The sequence below is a fragment of the Rhinopithecus roxellana genome, chromosome 17 (genome assembly GCF_007565055.1).
Source record: "Rhinopithecus roxellana isolate Shanxi Qingling chromosome 17, ASM756505v1, whole genome shotgun sequence".
In the NCBI taxonomy this organism is placed as follows: domain Eukaryota; kingdom Metazoa; phylum Chordata; class Mammalia; order Primates; family Cercopithecidae; genus Rhinopithecus; species Rhinopithecus roxellana.
The window spans coordinates 3,620,037-3,636,821 of record NC_044565.1 but is presented as its reverse complement, the minus strand read 5'-3'; the positions used below and the strand labels follow the sequence as shown (position 1 = coordinate 3,636,821).

The 16,785-nt window shown below is 38.1% G+C and overlaps 1 pseudogene; it reads left to right on the top strand.

The window, feature by feature from the left end:
- The first annotated feature begins 14,345 nt into the window (after positions 1-14,345).
- On the top strand, positions 14,346-14,775 carry LOC115894181 (annotated as a pseudogene).
- Positions 14,776-16,785: the final 2,010 nt, after the last annotated feature.

Genomic DNA, 16,785 nt, shown 5'->3' with positions numbered 1-16,785 from the left:
CTTAGGTTGACTCAATATCTTGGCTATTGTGAATGGTCCTACAAAAAACATGGGAGTGCAGATATCTCTTTGATACAAGGATTTGAATTCCTTTCATAGTGTGATTGCTGGATCATATGGTGGTTCTATTTTTAATTTTCTGAGCTTCTATAATGTTTTTCAGAGTGGCTGCACTAATTTAAAATGCTCCCCAAGGATATATAAGAGCTCCCTTTTCTCCACATCCTTGACAGCACTTATCTTTAGTCTTTGTGATAATGGCCATTCTAACTAGGGGGAAGTGATATGCCACTGAGATTTTGATTTGCATTTCTTTGATTAGGAATATTGAGCATTTTTCATGTACATATTGGTCATTTGTGTGTCTTTTTCTGTGAAATGTCTATTCAGGTATTTTGACTATTTTTCAAACAGGTTATTTATTTATTATTATTATTACAACTGAGTTGTTTAAGTTCACTATGTATTTTTGATATTTACCCCATGCCAGATGTATAGTTTGCAAATATTTTCTCCCATTCTGTAAGTTATCTCTTCACTCTGTTGATTGTTTCCTTTTCTGCACAGAAGCTCTCTTGTTTTATATAATCACGTTTGTTTATTTCTGATTTTGTTTTTTGCCTGTGATTTTGAGGTCTTATCCAAAAAATCCTTGCCCAGACAATGTTTCTTCTATGTTTTCTTCTAGTAGTTTCATAGTTTCAAGTCTTATGTTTAAGTATTTAATCCATTTTAAGTTAATTTTTGTATTTGGCAACATCATTTATTTATTATTTTTTGATAATAATAATGACAATTATAGCATATACTATAATGACTTTTAATACTCTAAGGTGCGTGTGTGTGTGTGTGTGTGTCTTAATATTTTACAAATTGTCACAAAGGCACTCTAACCCCATAGAAGATGCAGTATTTTTTAGTGTAAAGCAATTATTATAGTCTTGACAAAAATCATTTAAAATTGTCACAGAGCAAATTAATTTTCTATTTCATGAATTAAAAATTAAAAGAGACTTACAAAAAACTTTATTTGTTTTAAATCATGTTTCCCTTCTTTTTTGGGGACAAAACAATATCTACTTTGATTAGGTAAATCTTCCTCAGACTTTGATGTTATATTATAGCATATATCATAATCTTGCCCACTATGTTTAGAGATCCTTTCTTTAATTAAGTATGTAATAATGCCCACACCTTTATTAACTCTGTTTAGCAGCATTAGTTATGATGATGCTAAAGTTTTTCATATTTCATTTTTTCTCAATGTCATTTCATCAAACCATTAAGACTTATGGCTAAAATATAACAAATATATAATAGAGGCATATATTTATTTAACACAAAGCTTGTTGTTAATATCATGTTCACAATGGTGGGAGCCATGACTAATTCATCAGTGTCCCTAGTGTCTTGGCAGTAGGTCTTCACCATTAAATCTCATGTTGTAGAATTACCTGATCACTTGCTTTAAAAAGTGTCATTTGCTTAATAATTTGCTTAGAGTAGTGTTTGCTATTAGTGTATAAAAATGCTATTGCTTTTTGAGCAAAGACTTGGGACCAACCCAAATGCCCATAATGATAGACTGGATAAAGAAAACGTGGCACATATACACCATGGAATACTATGCAGCCATAAAAAGAATGAGTTCATGTCCTTTGCAGGGACATGGTTGAAGCTGGAAACCATCATTCTCACAAACTAACACAGGAACAGAGAAGCAAACACCACATGTTCTCACTCATAAGTGGGAGTTGAACAATGAGAACACATGAAAATGGGGAGGGGAATATCACACACTGGGGCCTGTCAGGGGATGGAGGGTAAAGGGAGGGAGAGCACTAGGACAAATACTTAATGCGGGGCTTAAAACTAGATGATGGGTTGATAGGTGTGGCAAACCACCATGGCACATGTGTGTAACAAACTTGCACGTTCTGCACGTGTATCCCAGAACTTAAAGTTGAAAAAAAAATGCTACTGTTTTTTGAATGTTCATTTTGTAACCTTTAACTTTACTGAATTAGTTTATTAGATCTAACAGCTTTTCGTTCATGTTTAAGATTTTTAATATATGAGAGCGTGTCAAAAGCAAACATGGGCAATTTAACTTTCTCCTTTCCAATTTGGATACCCTTTATTTCTTTCTTTTGCCTGACATGCTCTGGCTAGGACTTCCAGTACTATGTTGAATAGAAGTGGTGAAAGTGGGCATTCTTTTTTTCTTCCAAATCTTAGAATAAAAGCTTCAAACTTTTCTCCATTCAGTATGATGTTAGCTGTGGGTTTGTTGTATATGTATATGTGTATGTATATGGCCTTTATTATGTTCAGATACATTCCTTCTATACCTAATCCATTGAGAGTTTTTATCATGAAGAGATGTTGAATTTTGTCAAATGTTTTTTTCTGCATCTTTTGAAATGATTGTATGTTTTTCATTCATTTTGTTAACATGGTATATTAGATTTATTGATTTGTGTGTATTGAACCATCCTTGCATACCTGGGATGATTGGCTATTGTGAATAACCTTTTTATTTTATTTTATTTTTATTTTTATTTATTTTTATTATTATTATACTTGAAGTTCTAGGGTACATGTGCATAACGTGCAGGTTTGTTACATATGTATACTTGTGCCATGTTGGTGTGCTGCACCCATCAACTCATCATTTACATCAGGTATAACTCCCAGTGAAATCCCTCCCCCCTCTCCCCTCCCCGTGATAGGCCCCGGTGTGTGATGTTCCCCTTCCCGAGTCCAAGTGATCTCATTGTTCAGTTCCCACCTATGAGTGAGAACATGCGGTGTTTGGTTTTCTCTTCTTGTGATAGTTTGCTAAGAATGATGGTTTCCAGCTGCATCCATGTCCCTACAAAGGACGCAAACTCATCTTTTTTTATGGCTGCATAGTATTCCATGGTGTATATGTGCCACATTTTCTTAATCCAGTCTGTCACAGATGGACATTTGGGTTGATTCCAAGTCTTTGCTATTGTGAATAGTGCTGCAATAAACATACATGTGCATGTGTCTTTATAGCAGCATGATTTATAATCCTTTGGGTATATACCGAGTAATGGGATGGCTGGTTCATATGGTACATCTAGTTCTAGATCCTTGAGGAATTGCCATACTGTTTTCCATAATGGTTGAACTAGTTTACAATCCCACCAACAGTGTAAAAGTGTTCCTATTTCTCCACATCCTCTCCAGCACCTGTTGTTTCCTGACTTTTTTATGATTGCCATTCTAACTGGTGTGAGATGGTATCTCATTGTGGTTTTGATTTGCATTTCTCTGATGGCGAGTGATGATGAGCATTTTTTCATGTGTCTGTTGGCTGTATGAATGTCTTCTTTTGAGAAATGTCTGTTCATATCCTTTGCCCACTTTTTGATGGGGTTGTTTGTTTTTTCTTGTAAATTTGTTTGAATTCTTTGTAGGTTCTGGATATCAGCCCTTTGTCAGATGAGTAGATTGCAAAAACTTTCTCCCATTCTGTAGGTTGCCTGTTCACTCTAATGGTAGTTTCTTTTGCTCTGCAGAAGCTCTTTACTTTAGTTTAATTAGATCCCATTTGTCAATTTTTGCTTTTGCTGCCGTTGCTTTTGGTGTTTTAGACATGAAGTCCTTGCCCATGCCTATGTCCTGAATGGTACTACCTAGGTTTTCTTCTAGGGTTTTTATGGTACGAGGTCTAACATTTAAGTCTCTAATCCATCTTGAATTAATCTTCGTATAAGGAGTAAGGAAAGGATCCAGTTTCAGCTTTGGAATTGAAACTGAAAATTGGCTAGCCAATTTTCCCAGCACCATTTATTAAATAGGGAATCCTTTCCCCATTTCTTGTTTCTCTCAGGTTTATCAAAGATCAGATGGCTGTAGATGTGTGGTATTATTTCTGAGGACTCTGTTCTGTTCCATTGGTCTATAGCTCTGTTTTGGTACCAGGACCATGCTGTTTTGGTTACTGTAGCCTTGTAGTATAGTTTGAAGTCAGGTAGCGTGACGCCTCCAGCTTTGTTCTTTTGACTTAGGATTGTCTTGGCAATGCGGGCTCTTTTCTGGTTCCATATGAATTTTAAAGCAGTTTTTTCCAATTCTGTGAAGAAACTCATTTTTAGCTTGATGGGGATGGCATTGAATCTAGAAATAACCTTGGGCAGTATGGCCATTTTCACGATATTGATTCTTCCTATCCATGAGCATGGTATGTTCTTCCATTTGTTTGTGTCCTCTTTGATTTCACTGAGCAGTGGTTTGTAGTTCTCCTTGAAGAGGTCCTTTACATCCCTTGTAAGTTGGATTCCTAGGTATTTTATTCTCTTGGAAGCAATTGTGAATGGAAGTTCATTCCTGATTTGGCTCTCTGCTTGTCTGTTACTGGTGTATAAGAATGCTTGTGATTTTTTGCACATTAATTTTGTATCCTGAGACTTCGCTGAAGTTGCTTATCAGCTTAAGGAGATTTTGGGCTGAGACAATGGGGTTTTCTAAATATACAATCATGTCATCTGCAAACAGGCACACTTTGACTTCTTCTTTTCCTAACTGAATACCCTTGATTTCTTTCTCTTGCCTGATTGCCCTAGCCAGAACTTCCAATACTATGTTGAATAGGAGTGGTGAGAGAGGGCATCCCTGTCTTGTACCAGTTTTCAAAGGGAATTTTTCCAGTTTTTGCCCACTCAGTATGATATTAGCTGTGGGTTTGTCATAAATAGCTCTTATTATTTTGAGGTACATTCCATCAATACCGAATTTATTGAGCATTTTTAGCATGAAGGGCTGTTGAATTTTGTCAAAAGCCTTTTCTGCATCTATTGAGATAATCATGTGGTTCTTGTCTTTGTTTCTGTTTATATGCTGGAATACGTTTATTGATTTGCGAATGTTGAACCAGCCTTGCATCCCAGGGATGAAGCCCACTTGATCATGGTGGATAAGCTTTTTGATGTGCTGCTGAATCCGGTTTGCCAGTATTTTATTGAGGATTTTTGCATCGATGTTCATCAGGGATATTGGTCTAAAATTCTCTTTTTTTGTTGTGTCTCTGCCAGGCTTTGGTATCAAGATGATGTTGGCCTCATAAAAAGAGTTAGGGAGGATTCCCTCTTTTTCTTTGATTGGAATAGTTTCAGAAGGAATGGTACCAGCTCCTCCTTGTACCTCTGGTAGAATTCGGCTGTGAATCCATCTGGTTCTGGACTTTTTTTGGTGGGTAGGCTATTAATTATTGCCTCAATTTCAGAGCATGCTATTGGTCTATTCAGGGATTCAACTTCTTCCTGGTTTAGTCTTGGGAGAGTGTAAGTGTCCAGGAAATTATCCATTTCTTCTAGATTTTCTAGTTGATTTGTGTAGAGGTGTTTATAGTATTCTCTGATGGTAGTTTGTATTTCTGTGGGGTCAGTGGTGATATCCCCTTTATCATTTTTTATTGCATCTATTTGATTCCTCTCTCTTTTCTTCTTTGTTAGTCTTGCTAGCGGTCTGTCAATTTTGTTGATCTTTTCAAAAAACCAACTCCTGGATTCATTGATTTTTTGGAGGGTTTTTTGTGTCTCTATCTCCTTCAGTTCTGCTCTGATCTTAGTTATTTCTTGCCTTCTGCTAGCTTTTGAATGTGTTTGCTCTTGCCTCTCTAGTTCTTTTAATTGTGATGTTAGAGTGTCAATTTTAGATCTTTCCTGCTTTCTCTTGTGGGCATTTAGTGCTATAAATTTCCCTCTACACACTGCTTTAAATGTGTCCCAGAGATTCTGGTATATTGTATCTTTGTTCTCATTGGTTTCAAAGAACATCTTTATTTCTGCCTTCATTTCGTTATGTACCCAGTAGTAATTCAGGAGCAGGTTGTTCAGTTTCCATGTAGTTGAGCGGTTTTGATTGAGTTTCTTAGTCCTGAGTTCTAGTTTGATTGCATTGTGGTCTGAGAGACAGTTTGTTATAATTTCTGTTCTTGTACATTTGCTGAGGAGTGCTTTACTTCCAATTATGTGGTTAATTTTGGAATAAGTGTGATGTGGTGCTGAGAAGAATGTATATTCTGTTGATTTGGGGTGGAGAGTTCTATAGATGTCTATTAGGTCTGCTTGCTGCAAAGCTGAGTTCAATTCCTGGATATCCTTGTTAACTTTCTGTCTCGTTGATCTGTCTAATGTTGACAGTGGAGTGTTGAAGTCTCCCATTATTATTGTATGGGAGTCTAAGTCTCTTTGTAAGTCTCTAAGGACTTGCTTTATGAATCTGGGTGCTCCTGTATTGGGTGTATATATATTTAGGAGAGTTAGCTCTTCCTGTTGAATTGATCCCTTTACCATTATGTAATGGCCTTCTTTGTCTCTTTTGATCTTTGATGGTTTAAAGTCTATTTTATCAGAGACTAGGATTGCAACCCCTGCTTTTTTTTGTTCTCCATTTGCTTGGTAGATCTTCCTCCATCCCTTTATTTTGAGCCTATGTATGTCTCTGCATGTGAGATGGGTCTCCTGAATACAGCAGACTGATGGGTCTTGACTCTTTATCCAGTTTGCCAGTCTGTGTCTTTTAATTGGAGCATTTAGTCCATTAACATTTAAGGTTAATATTGTTATGTGTGAACTTGATCCTGCCATTATGATAATAACTGGTTATTTTGCTCGTTAGTTGATGCAGTTTCTTCCTAGCCTCGACGGTCTTTACATTTTGGCATGTTTTTGCAATGGCTGGTACCGGTTGTTCCTTTCCATGTTTAGTGCTTCCTTCAGGGTCTCTTGTAAGGCAGGCCTGGTGGTGACAAAATCTCTAAGCATTTGCTTATCTGTAAAGGATTTTATTTCTCCTTCACTTATGAAACTTAGTTTGGCTGGATAGGAAATTCTGGGTTTAAAATTCTTTTCTTTAAGAATGTTGAATATTGGCCCCCACTCTCTTCTGGCTTGTAGAGTTTCTGCCGAGAGATCTGCTGTTAGTCTGATGGGCTTCCCTTTGTGGGTAACCCGACCTTTCTCTCTGGCTGCCCTTAAGATTTTTTCCTTCATTTCAACTTTGGTGAATCTGGCAATTATGTGTCTTGGAGTTGCTCTTCTGGAGGAGTATCTTTGTGGCATTCTCTGTATTTCCTGAATTTGACTGTTGGCCTGCCCTACTAGGTTGGGGAAGTTCTCCTGGATGATATTCTGAAGAATGTTTTCCAACTTGGTTCCATTTTCCTCCTCACTTTCAGGCACCCCGATCAGAAGTAGGTTTGGTCTTTTTACATAATCCCATACTTCTTGCAGGCTTTGTTCATTTCTTTTTCTTCTTTTTGCTTTTGGTTTCTCTTCTTGCTTCATTTCATTCATTTGATCCTCAATCGCTGATACTCTTTCTTCCAGTTGATCTAGTCGGTTACTGAAGCTTGTGCATTTGTCACATATTTCTCGTGTCATGGTTTTCATCTCTGTCATTTCATTTATGACCTTCTCTGCCTTAATTATTCTAGCTATCAATTCTTCCACTCTTTTTTCAAGATTTTTAGTTTCTTTGCATTGGGTACGTAATTCCTCCTTTAGCTCTGAGAAGTTTGATGGACTGAAGCCTTCTTCTCTCATCTCATCAAAGTCATTCTCTGACCAGCTTTGATCCGTTGCTGGTGATGAGCTGCCCTCCTTTGCAGGGTGAGATGCGCTCTTATTTTTTGAATTTTCAGCTTTTCTGCCCTGCTTTTTCTCCATCTTTGGAGTTTTATCTGTCTCTGGTCTTTGATGATGGTGACGTACTGATGGGGTTTTGGTGTAGGTGTCCTTCCTGTTTGATAGTTTTCCTTCTAACCGTCAGGACCCTCAGCTGTAGGTCTGTTGGAGATTGCTTGAGGTCCACTCCACACCCTGTTTGCCTGGGTATCAGCAGCAGAGGCTGCAGAAGATAGAATATTCCCAAACAGCAAGTGTACCTGTCTGATTCTTACTTTGGAAGCTTCCTCTCAGGGGTGTACTCCACTGTGTGAGGTGTGGGGTGTCAGACTGCCCCTAGTGGGGGATGTCTCCCAGTTAGGCTGCTCAGGGGTCAGGGACCCACTTGAGCAGACAGTCTGTCCCTTCTCAGATCTCAACCTTGGTGTTGGGAGATCCACTGCTCACTTCTAAGCTGTCAGACAGAGTCCTTTGCCTCTGCAGAGGTTTTTGCTGCTTTTGTTGTTGTTGTTGTTGTTTAGCTGTGCCCTGTCCCCGGAGGTGGAGTCTACAGAGACAGGCAGGCTTCCTTGAGCTGCTGTGAGCTCCACCCAGTTCGAGCTTCCCAGTGGCTTTGTTTACCTACTTAAGCCTCAGCAATGGCGGGGGCCCCTCCCCCAGCCTTGCTGCTGCCTTGCGGTTAGATCGCAGACTGCTGTGCTAGCAATGAGGGAGGCTCCGTGGGCGTGGGACCGTCCCAGCCAGGTGTGGGATATAATCTTCTGGTGTGACCGTTTGCTTAAAGCGCAGTATTGGGGTGGGAGTTACCCGATTTTCCAGGTGTTGTGTGTCTCAGTTCCCCTGGCTAGAAAAAGGGATTCCCTTCCCCCTTGCGCTTCCCAGGTGAGGCGATGCCTCACCCTGCTTCAGCTGTTGCTGGTCGGGCTGCAGCGGCTGACCAGCACCGATTGTCCGGCACTCCCTCGTGAGATGAACCCAGTACCTCATTTGAAAATGCAGAAATCACTGGTCTTCTGTGTCGCTCGTGCTAGGAGTTGGAGACTGGAGCTGTTCCTATTCGGCCATCTTGCTCCGCCCCCCCGTCTCAATCGTGAATAACCTCTTTAATGTGCTGTTGAGTTTGGTTTGCTAGTAGTTTGTTAAGGAATTTTGCATCTATGTTCATTAGGGATATTAGTATGTAGTTCTCTTTTTTGGTTGTGTTCATGTCTGATTTTGGCATTGGGATGATGCTGGCCTTATGGAATGAGTTTGGAAGAATTCCATTCTCTTCAACTTTGTGAAATAGTTTGAAAAGGCTTGGTGTTAGTTCTTCACCAAATGTTTGATAGAATTAAGGAATGAAGGCATCAGGCCCTGAGGTTTTCTTTGATGGGAGACTTTTAAACTACTGATTCAATCTCCTTTCCTATTATTCATCTCTTCAGGCTCCTTATTTCTTCATATTTCAATAGTGATAGGTTTTACGTGTCCAAGAATTTATCTATTTCTTCAAAGTTTTCCAATTTGTTGGCATATAATTGTTCATAATAGTCTCTATGATTCTTTGTATTTCAGTGGTATCAGCTGTAACATCTCCCTTTTCATTTCTGATTTTATTTATTTGAATATTCTCTTTTTTTCTTAGTCTAGCTTATAGTTTTTTTATTTATCTTTTTTAAAAATCAGCTCTTCATTTTTTTGATCTTTTTTTAGTCTCTATTTTGTTGATTTATGCTCTGATTTTCATTATTTTTTTCTTCTACTAATTTTTGTTTAGTTTGTTCTTGTTTTTCTAGTTCCTTGAGATGCAACATTATGTTGTTTATTTGAGATCTTTCTTTTTAAACGTAGGTGTTTATCACTGTAAACATTCCTCTTAGGACTGCTAATGCTGTATTCCATAAGTTTTGGTATATTGTGTTTCCATTTTCATTTTTCTCAAGACATTTTAAAATTTTCCTTTAAATTTCGTTATTGGCCCATTGGTTGTTCAGTAACATGTTGTTTAATTTCCATGTATTTGCATATTTTACCAGGTTTCTCTTGTTAATTCTTTTTAGTTTTATGCCATTGTGGTCAGATAAGATGCGTGATATGATTTCAATCTTTTAAAATGTGTTAATACTTTTTTTGTGGCCTAACATATATCCTATTCTGAAGAATGTTCCATGTGCAATTGAAAAGAATGTGTATTCTGTAGCGGTTAAATGCAATCGATTTTGTAAATTTCTGTTAGGTCTATTTTGTCTAGCGTGCCATTTAAAGCTGATATTTGTTAATTTTCTGACTGTACGATCTTTCCATTGCTGAAAGTGAGATGCTGAAACCCCTAACAATTATTGTATTGCAATCTGTCCCTTTCTGTAGATCTATTAATATTTTCTTTGCTGAATTCACCCCTTTGTTATTATATAATGACCTCCTTTGTCTCATTTTTACTTAAATAAAAAATTAAGTTTTTAATTTAAAATCTATGTTATCCAATATAGCTATAGCTACTTCTGCTGTCTTTTGGTTTCCATTTACATAGAACATCTTTTCCATCCCTTCACTTTCATTGAACATGTATCCTTATAGATGAAGTGGGTCTCTTGTTGGCTGTGTAAGTTGGGCCTTATTTTTTGTTTTTTTAAATTCAGTTACTCTATGTCTTTTCATTGGATAATTTAGTTCATTTATATTCAAGGTAATTATTGATGGTAAGAACTTACTCCTGCCATTTCGTTACATGTTTTCTAGTTGTTTTGTGGATCCTTTATTCCTTTCTTTCTCTCTTCCTGTCTTCCTTTGTGGCTAATTTTCTTTAGTCCTATGTTTTGATTCCTGATTTTTATTTTTGGTGTGTAGGTTTTTGCTTTGTGGTTACCATGAGGCTTACAAAGACTTTTTATGGTTGCAACAGATTATTTTAAACTGATGACAACTTAAATTTGATTGCAAAAATTTCTACTTTTTAATTTCACTCCTCTCTCAATATTGTGAATTTTTGATATCAGCTTATATCTTTTTATATTGCATATTCTTTAAGAATTTGTTGTAGTTATCATTTATAATAGTTTTGTCTTTTAACCTTTATACTAAAGATATAAGTGATTTACATACCACCATTATGTTAATAGAGTATTCAGAGTTTGACTATGTACCTACTTTTACCAATGAGTTATATTCTTTCAGATGTTTTCGTGTTACTCATTTGCATCTTTTTTTTCATCTTGCAGAACTCCCTTTAGCATTTCTTGTAAGACAGGTTTGGTGGTGATGAATTCCCTTAGCTGTTGTATGTCTGAAAAATCTTTATCTCTCCATCATATTTGAAAGACAGCTTTGCTAACTAGAATATTCTTGGTTGGCAGGATTTTTTTCCTTCAGCGTTTTAAATGTAGCATTCTATTCTCTCTTGGCCTATGAGGTTTCTGTTGAGAAGTTTGCTATTGGGCATATAGAGACTTTATTATATGTTATTTCCTTCTTTTCCCTTGCTACTTTCAGGATAGTCTTTTTGTCTTTGACAGTTTGATGATTATATGTTGTGGGGTAGTCTTATTTGGGTTGAGTTTGATTAGAGATCTTTGATCTTCCTGTACTTGGATATTTATATCTTTCTCCAGGTTTGGGAAGTTTTCCATTATTATTCTTTTCCTTTCTCTTTCTTTACTCCCTCTTGAGTACCAGTAACCCATACATTTGCTCTTTTGATGTTACTCCCTAAATTTTATAAGCTTTCTTCATTTATTTTTATTCCTTTTTCTCCACTGACTGTATATTTTGAATTACCCTGTCTTTGAATTCACAGATTCTCTTCCTCTTCTTGTTTAGTTCTGCTGTGGATGGTCTCTACTGTATTTTTAATTTTTTAATTTTTTTCTCAGCTCCAGAATTTCTATTTGAGTTTTTGAAAGTTATTTCATTATCTCTGTTAAATTTCTCTGACAAAACTTTCAATTGTTTTTCAGTATGTTCTTGAAGTTTGTTGAGCTTCCTTAAAACAGATATGTTGAATTCTTCGTCAGGCAGTTCTTCCATCTCCATTTCTTTAGGGTCAGTCACTGGTACCTTATTTTGCCCGCTTGGTGAAGTGATCTGATTTATCTTGACTCTTGTAGCCATTTGTAGATGTCTGTGCATTGATGTAGGTACCTTATCTAGTCTTTGCAATCTGGCTTTGTTTGATAACTTTCTTTAGCAGTAAGCCTGTCCAGAGATTCAGAGAAGTTTCACTAGGGAGGTCTGTAAGCCTGTGACCATTTCAGCAATTGCAGCACTAGGAGCTGCTCTAAGTCCAGGACCATGATGGCCAGAATCCTTTGGCAGCAGAGGCTGAGGCAGCACTGGGTCACATCCAAAGCTTAAAGTCTCTGAAACCAGCACAGCATTAAAGAGGGCATGCTCAAGACCATGGCCACTATGGCCTGCCCACTGCTGGCAGTGACTTGTGCCAAACTCAAATCCATCTCACTGGTGCCACAGGTTTCTGTCTGGTGCTAGGTATATCTATAGGCTCCATCTACAGGTATAAGCCTGGTGGTAGGGATCAAGTGGTTCACCCAGTGGTGGTTTTACTGTGGCAGGCCTGATACTGAGTTCCAAGGTGAAGTCTTACTCTTAATTCCTTTTCCTTTTCCCAAGAGATAATGTCTCTCTCTGTACTGCACTGCCTGGGGTTAAGGAAGGGGTGATGTGGGTAATGTAAAACTGTCCTTTCTCTTCTCTTCAATGCATCTCTTAATATGATGATGCTAAAATCAAGTACTGTGATCTCTCACCTGGTTTCCTTTGCTCTTGTGATTTTTTTTTTGTGCATGGATAGTTGATCAAAGTTTCTGTGTGGGATGATTAATGCAAAGTCCTACTTTACCTCCTTGCTCTGCCACTCTCCTCTAAAGTTTTCTTCCTCAATTGAATATAATGTTGGCGTTGCAGTTTTATAAAAATCAACATTAAAATGAACGTTAAAGTTAATTAATTCTGGAATATCCAATAGAAGAATTAGTCATTGGATATTCACTCGTATACTCATACTATGCTAATAAATGGTGGCAGGTTGTAACATCTGCCAATTTACATTATTAATTGGAAGCTGATGACACATTAGCTTGCAACATGATTATGGTTGTAAGTGTTACAGCATCTCCATCCTGCTACAGGATGTGTGATGATTTGGTATTCCCACCTCTTTTCTCTACTGTGAAAAACTTTGTTTATTCAGCCACTGATACCTTGGACTTTCACTTGGCACAAATGTGACCTCAAACAAAAGCCCAAATATGAGTCCTGACATCATGTGGCTGGACTCAAGGGTAAGGTGTTCATTCTAGTGATACAGAAGAGGCTATGATGACAGAGTATAATCAAAATGAAAACACCAATTTATAGTAATCTCATAGAAAGCACGTGGAGCCCAGAAAACACAAATTTCTCTGGGCTCCCTGCCTTACCCATGAGAAATAGTATATTATGCCATAGTTTATGAAATTGTGGAGGATCCCTGTAAGGAGTAATATCCTCATTTTCAGGTGAATTGTCTGGTCCACACCTGGTTTTTACACATTTGCTATAGCAAATACTTTTGCATTTGGGAAGCACAAGCTCTAGGCTAATACTCATTGAATAATTTGGTTTCTTTGGGCCTTTAGCAATTGGTGTTATAGAAGGTCTGATGCACTTGGGGAAGGGGGATTCCAGCAGGGGGTGAATTAATAGTCTTGTAACCATGCCACCAAAGATCACAACTGTAGATAAAACAGCTGAGTGGGATGTTTCTCTGTCAAGTCGCTTTGGGGCTGATATATTCTCATGTCAGTACTGCTGAACGGTAATGGCTGTTTCCTGAATCTGGACAGAAAGACATTGTCTCATAATTCATGAACAACTGGGTATGGGGACTGAAGATGCTGCCCACAGTGTGCTGAAAACAATGGTCATAATTAATAATACATGTCAATAAAATATTGTTTTGTTTCTTACACTGTTGCTGTGAGAGATCAGCAACAATCACCTTGAGCAAGATGGCAGAGCAAAGTCTGAAACATGTCATCATTAGGGCTGTCTCTATCTAGCAGGGTGTCAGCAAATGACCTACCCAGGGTGGAGTCACCCAAGGTGGAGCACCTGTGGCCACCCAAATGTCATTACGTAGTGACACAAGTACAGAAATTTTTAGCACACCTGTATTTCCCAAACTTGAAACTACATTAGAATCACCTGGATATTCACTGAAAAACTAGGGTGCTCGTGCTCACTCCATGCCTAGTAGATTAAAACCCCCACCTCTAGAAATTGCAACTTACTAAGTTTATGGTGGGACCTAAAGAACATTTTAATGAAGACCATAGGGAGTGCTAATTATTAAGTAAACATGGGAAATACTTTTCTGGACCATCCAGTGGAATTTTGTGTGTAAAAAGACACAAATTAATCATGGTTGGAATGATCTATGTGCTTCTATAGAAATATGTAAAAATACATACCTCCTGCTGTTTTTTGACATTTACTTTTGTAAAGTTCTCCCTTGAGTGATTTAAAAGCAAATTGAAGGAAAATGACTTGTATAAAAAGTTCACATCCTCAAATAAAATTTTATAATATCCTCAAATTGGAAAGAACCTAAATTTCCATCAAGCAGTGAATAGATAAACAAGTTGTGGTGTATTCAGTGCTACTCAGCAATAAAAAGAAATTAAGGATGTGGGTGGTGGCACAGTGATGGCAGCAGGCAGTGGCGATCCGCAGGCTGGGAATGTAGAGGAGGACACTTAACAGCTCATGTTTCCTGAAGAGTTTGAAACAGCGAAGACACTTGTAAATTCAGAAATTCATATGCTTCTGGAACATCGAAAGCAATAGAACGAGAGTGCAGAGGATGAACAGGAACTCTCAGAAGTCTTCGTGTAAACAAAGAAACTACACAAACTGTTTCAGTGGTTTCGAAAACAGAGAGACCATTGCCAGTATTTGTAGCTTGTTACTCCAGAAAAAGCTTCATAAATTTAAGTTGGTCTGTTTGGCCAACCTTTGCCCAGAGACTGCTGAGGAGTCCAAGGCTCTAATTCCAAGCTTGGAGAGGTGATTTGAAGATGAGGAGCTGTAGCAGATTCTTGATGGTAGCCAGACAAAGCACAGCTTTCAGTATTAATCTCTAAACAGTACTGCTGCTTGGAGAAACTATGTCCCCACAGGGTCTGTGGCTGACTTGCACAGAAATTCTATTGCAGAAGACAGTTGGGAATTCCTTTGGAGAAAACAGCCCAGCTTGGTGGTGGGTTAGGTTGCTGTTTCAAATCACTCTTAGGTCCAGGTGATATGTAATCTTGGAGCAGCCTTGTGCAGTGGCTGCCAGTGGCTTCCTGAGTGTGCCTCTGGGAAGTGTGAGGTGCAGGGTGGGGGGTCATATAAGCCATACTGTTGACTCCCTCATTCATGGTTTTTGACCCCCATGCCATCTTGTATTCTTAATACTTCATGTTTTAATTTCAGTGTGTTTATACTTTTTGAAACTAGACCAGAACATAGCAGACTTTATAGAGAAAGACCAGTTTTATTAGATACCAAAGGAAGAATTAAACCACTATTATTATTTGAGTTTTTGTTTTGTTTTGTTTTTGTTTTTGTTTTTTTTGAGACAGGGTCTTAACTCTGTTGCCCAGGCTGGAGGAGGGCAATGGTGCAATCATGGCTCACTGCAACTTTCTGGGCTCAAGAAATCCTCCTGCCTCAGTCTCCGAAATAGCTGGGGACACAGGTGTGCAACACAAATCTCGGCTATTTTTTTCTTTTTTCTTTTTTCTTTTTTTTTTAAAATAGAGGGTGGGTCTCACTATGTTGCCCAGACTGGTCTTAAACTCCTGGCCTCAAGTGATCCTCCTGCTTTATCCTCCCAAACTGCTGAGATTACAAGTATGAGCCACTGCACCTGGCCTAGTGGAGTATGTAAAGGTCCTGGGTCTCTGTCCATGCCTGAGCAGCTGCTGAGCAGCGACTTCAAGCAGCTCTATGTCAGATCCCAGGTCCTGGTGGTGTGCTCACTCCACCTCCTGATCTGAGGGTTGCAAAGATTCATGGGAGAAGTGTGGTTTCCTGCTTCCCTTGGTGCGGACCGTCACCTCGCCCTGCTTTCCTTTGTTCTCTGTCGGTTGAGTTGTTTCCCTGATCAGTTCCGATGTGAGTACTTGGATATTTCAGTTGAAGATGCTGTATTTACTCACCCCTTTTTGTTATTTTCCATGAGTGCCACACACTGTAGCTGCTTCCAACTGGTCATCTTGGCTCCCACCAGCAGTTCTTAATTCTAGAGAAAACATTAAGTTATTCAGGAGACAAAATGTAATCGTAATTTACTATGTGGCCTAATTATCAGTAATGTTTATATTGCAATAGTGTATACGCTATACAAAATCATGATGTAAACATTTTGGAAGAATGCATGGATGAAAGTGTGTGTGTGTGTGTAGTAGTGAGTTAGATGAGCTGTGTATGATAATTAAAACTATTTTCCATGGAAGGATGTTAACACGTAATGGCTCAAACTGAAAAATAAAAAAGTAGCAACATACCCATAGTACTTTGAAAAATGGAGGCAAGTATCAAAAACAATTAAAAGAGTAAAAACTGGTTTTCTCTGAGCAGCAGGAAATAATGGGTGACTATTCTGTTTTGTAACAAGACTTTGAAGCCTGAGAAAACAGACTACATTTATGTGAAGCATTTGTTTCTGGAGATGAAAATAGCAGAGCCAAGAGGATTGATGAAAAAATTCATTGTTGTACTATATGGAAAACTCAGGCTGTGTTCATAGTCTTTGAGTGAACTATTTTCAAGTAAGTTGTCTACCCCTTGATATTTGAATTTAAGATAGTTTCCTTTTGTTGTTAATACTCTTTCTGTTTTAAGCAAATTGTGATTGTCAATTTTACCAATGGGTTGGAGGCCATAGCCTGAGAAAGCAACCCTCCTTTTCTGCACTGGAAGGATGCACCATCATTCTGCCTGTGGGACCCCGCTCTGATGTTGCCTTGGATTGGAATCCAAGTCTATGCAGAGGGACTACGTGTTTTCGTTCTTTGTGGGTCCATGTCTTTAAATTTTAATATAGTATACTTACACTTAAAATGGTCATAAAGGATTTTATTTTAGTTTTTCTTTCTGT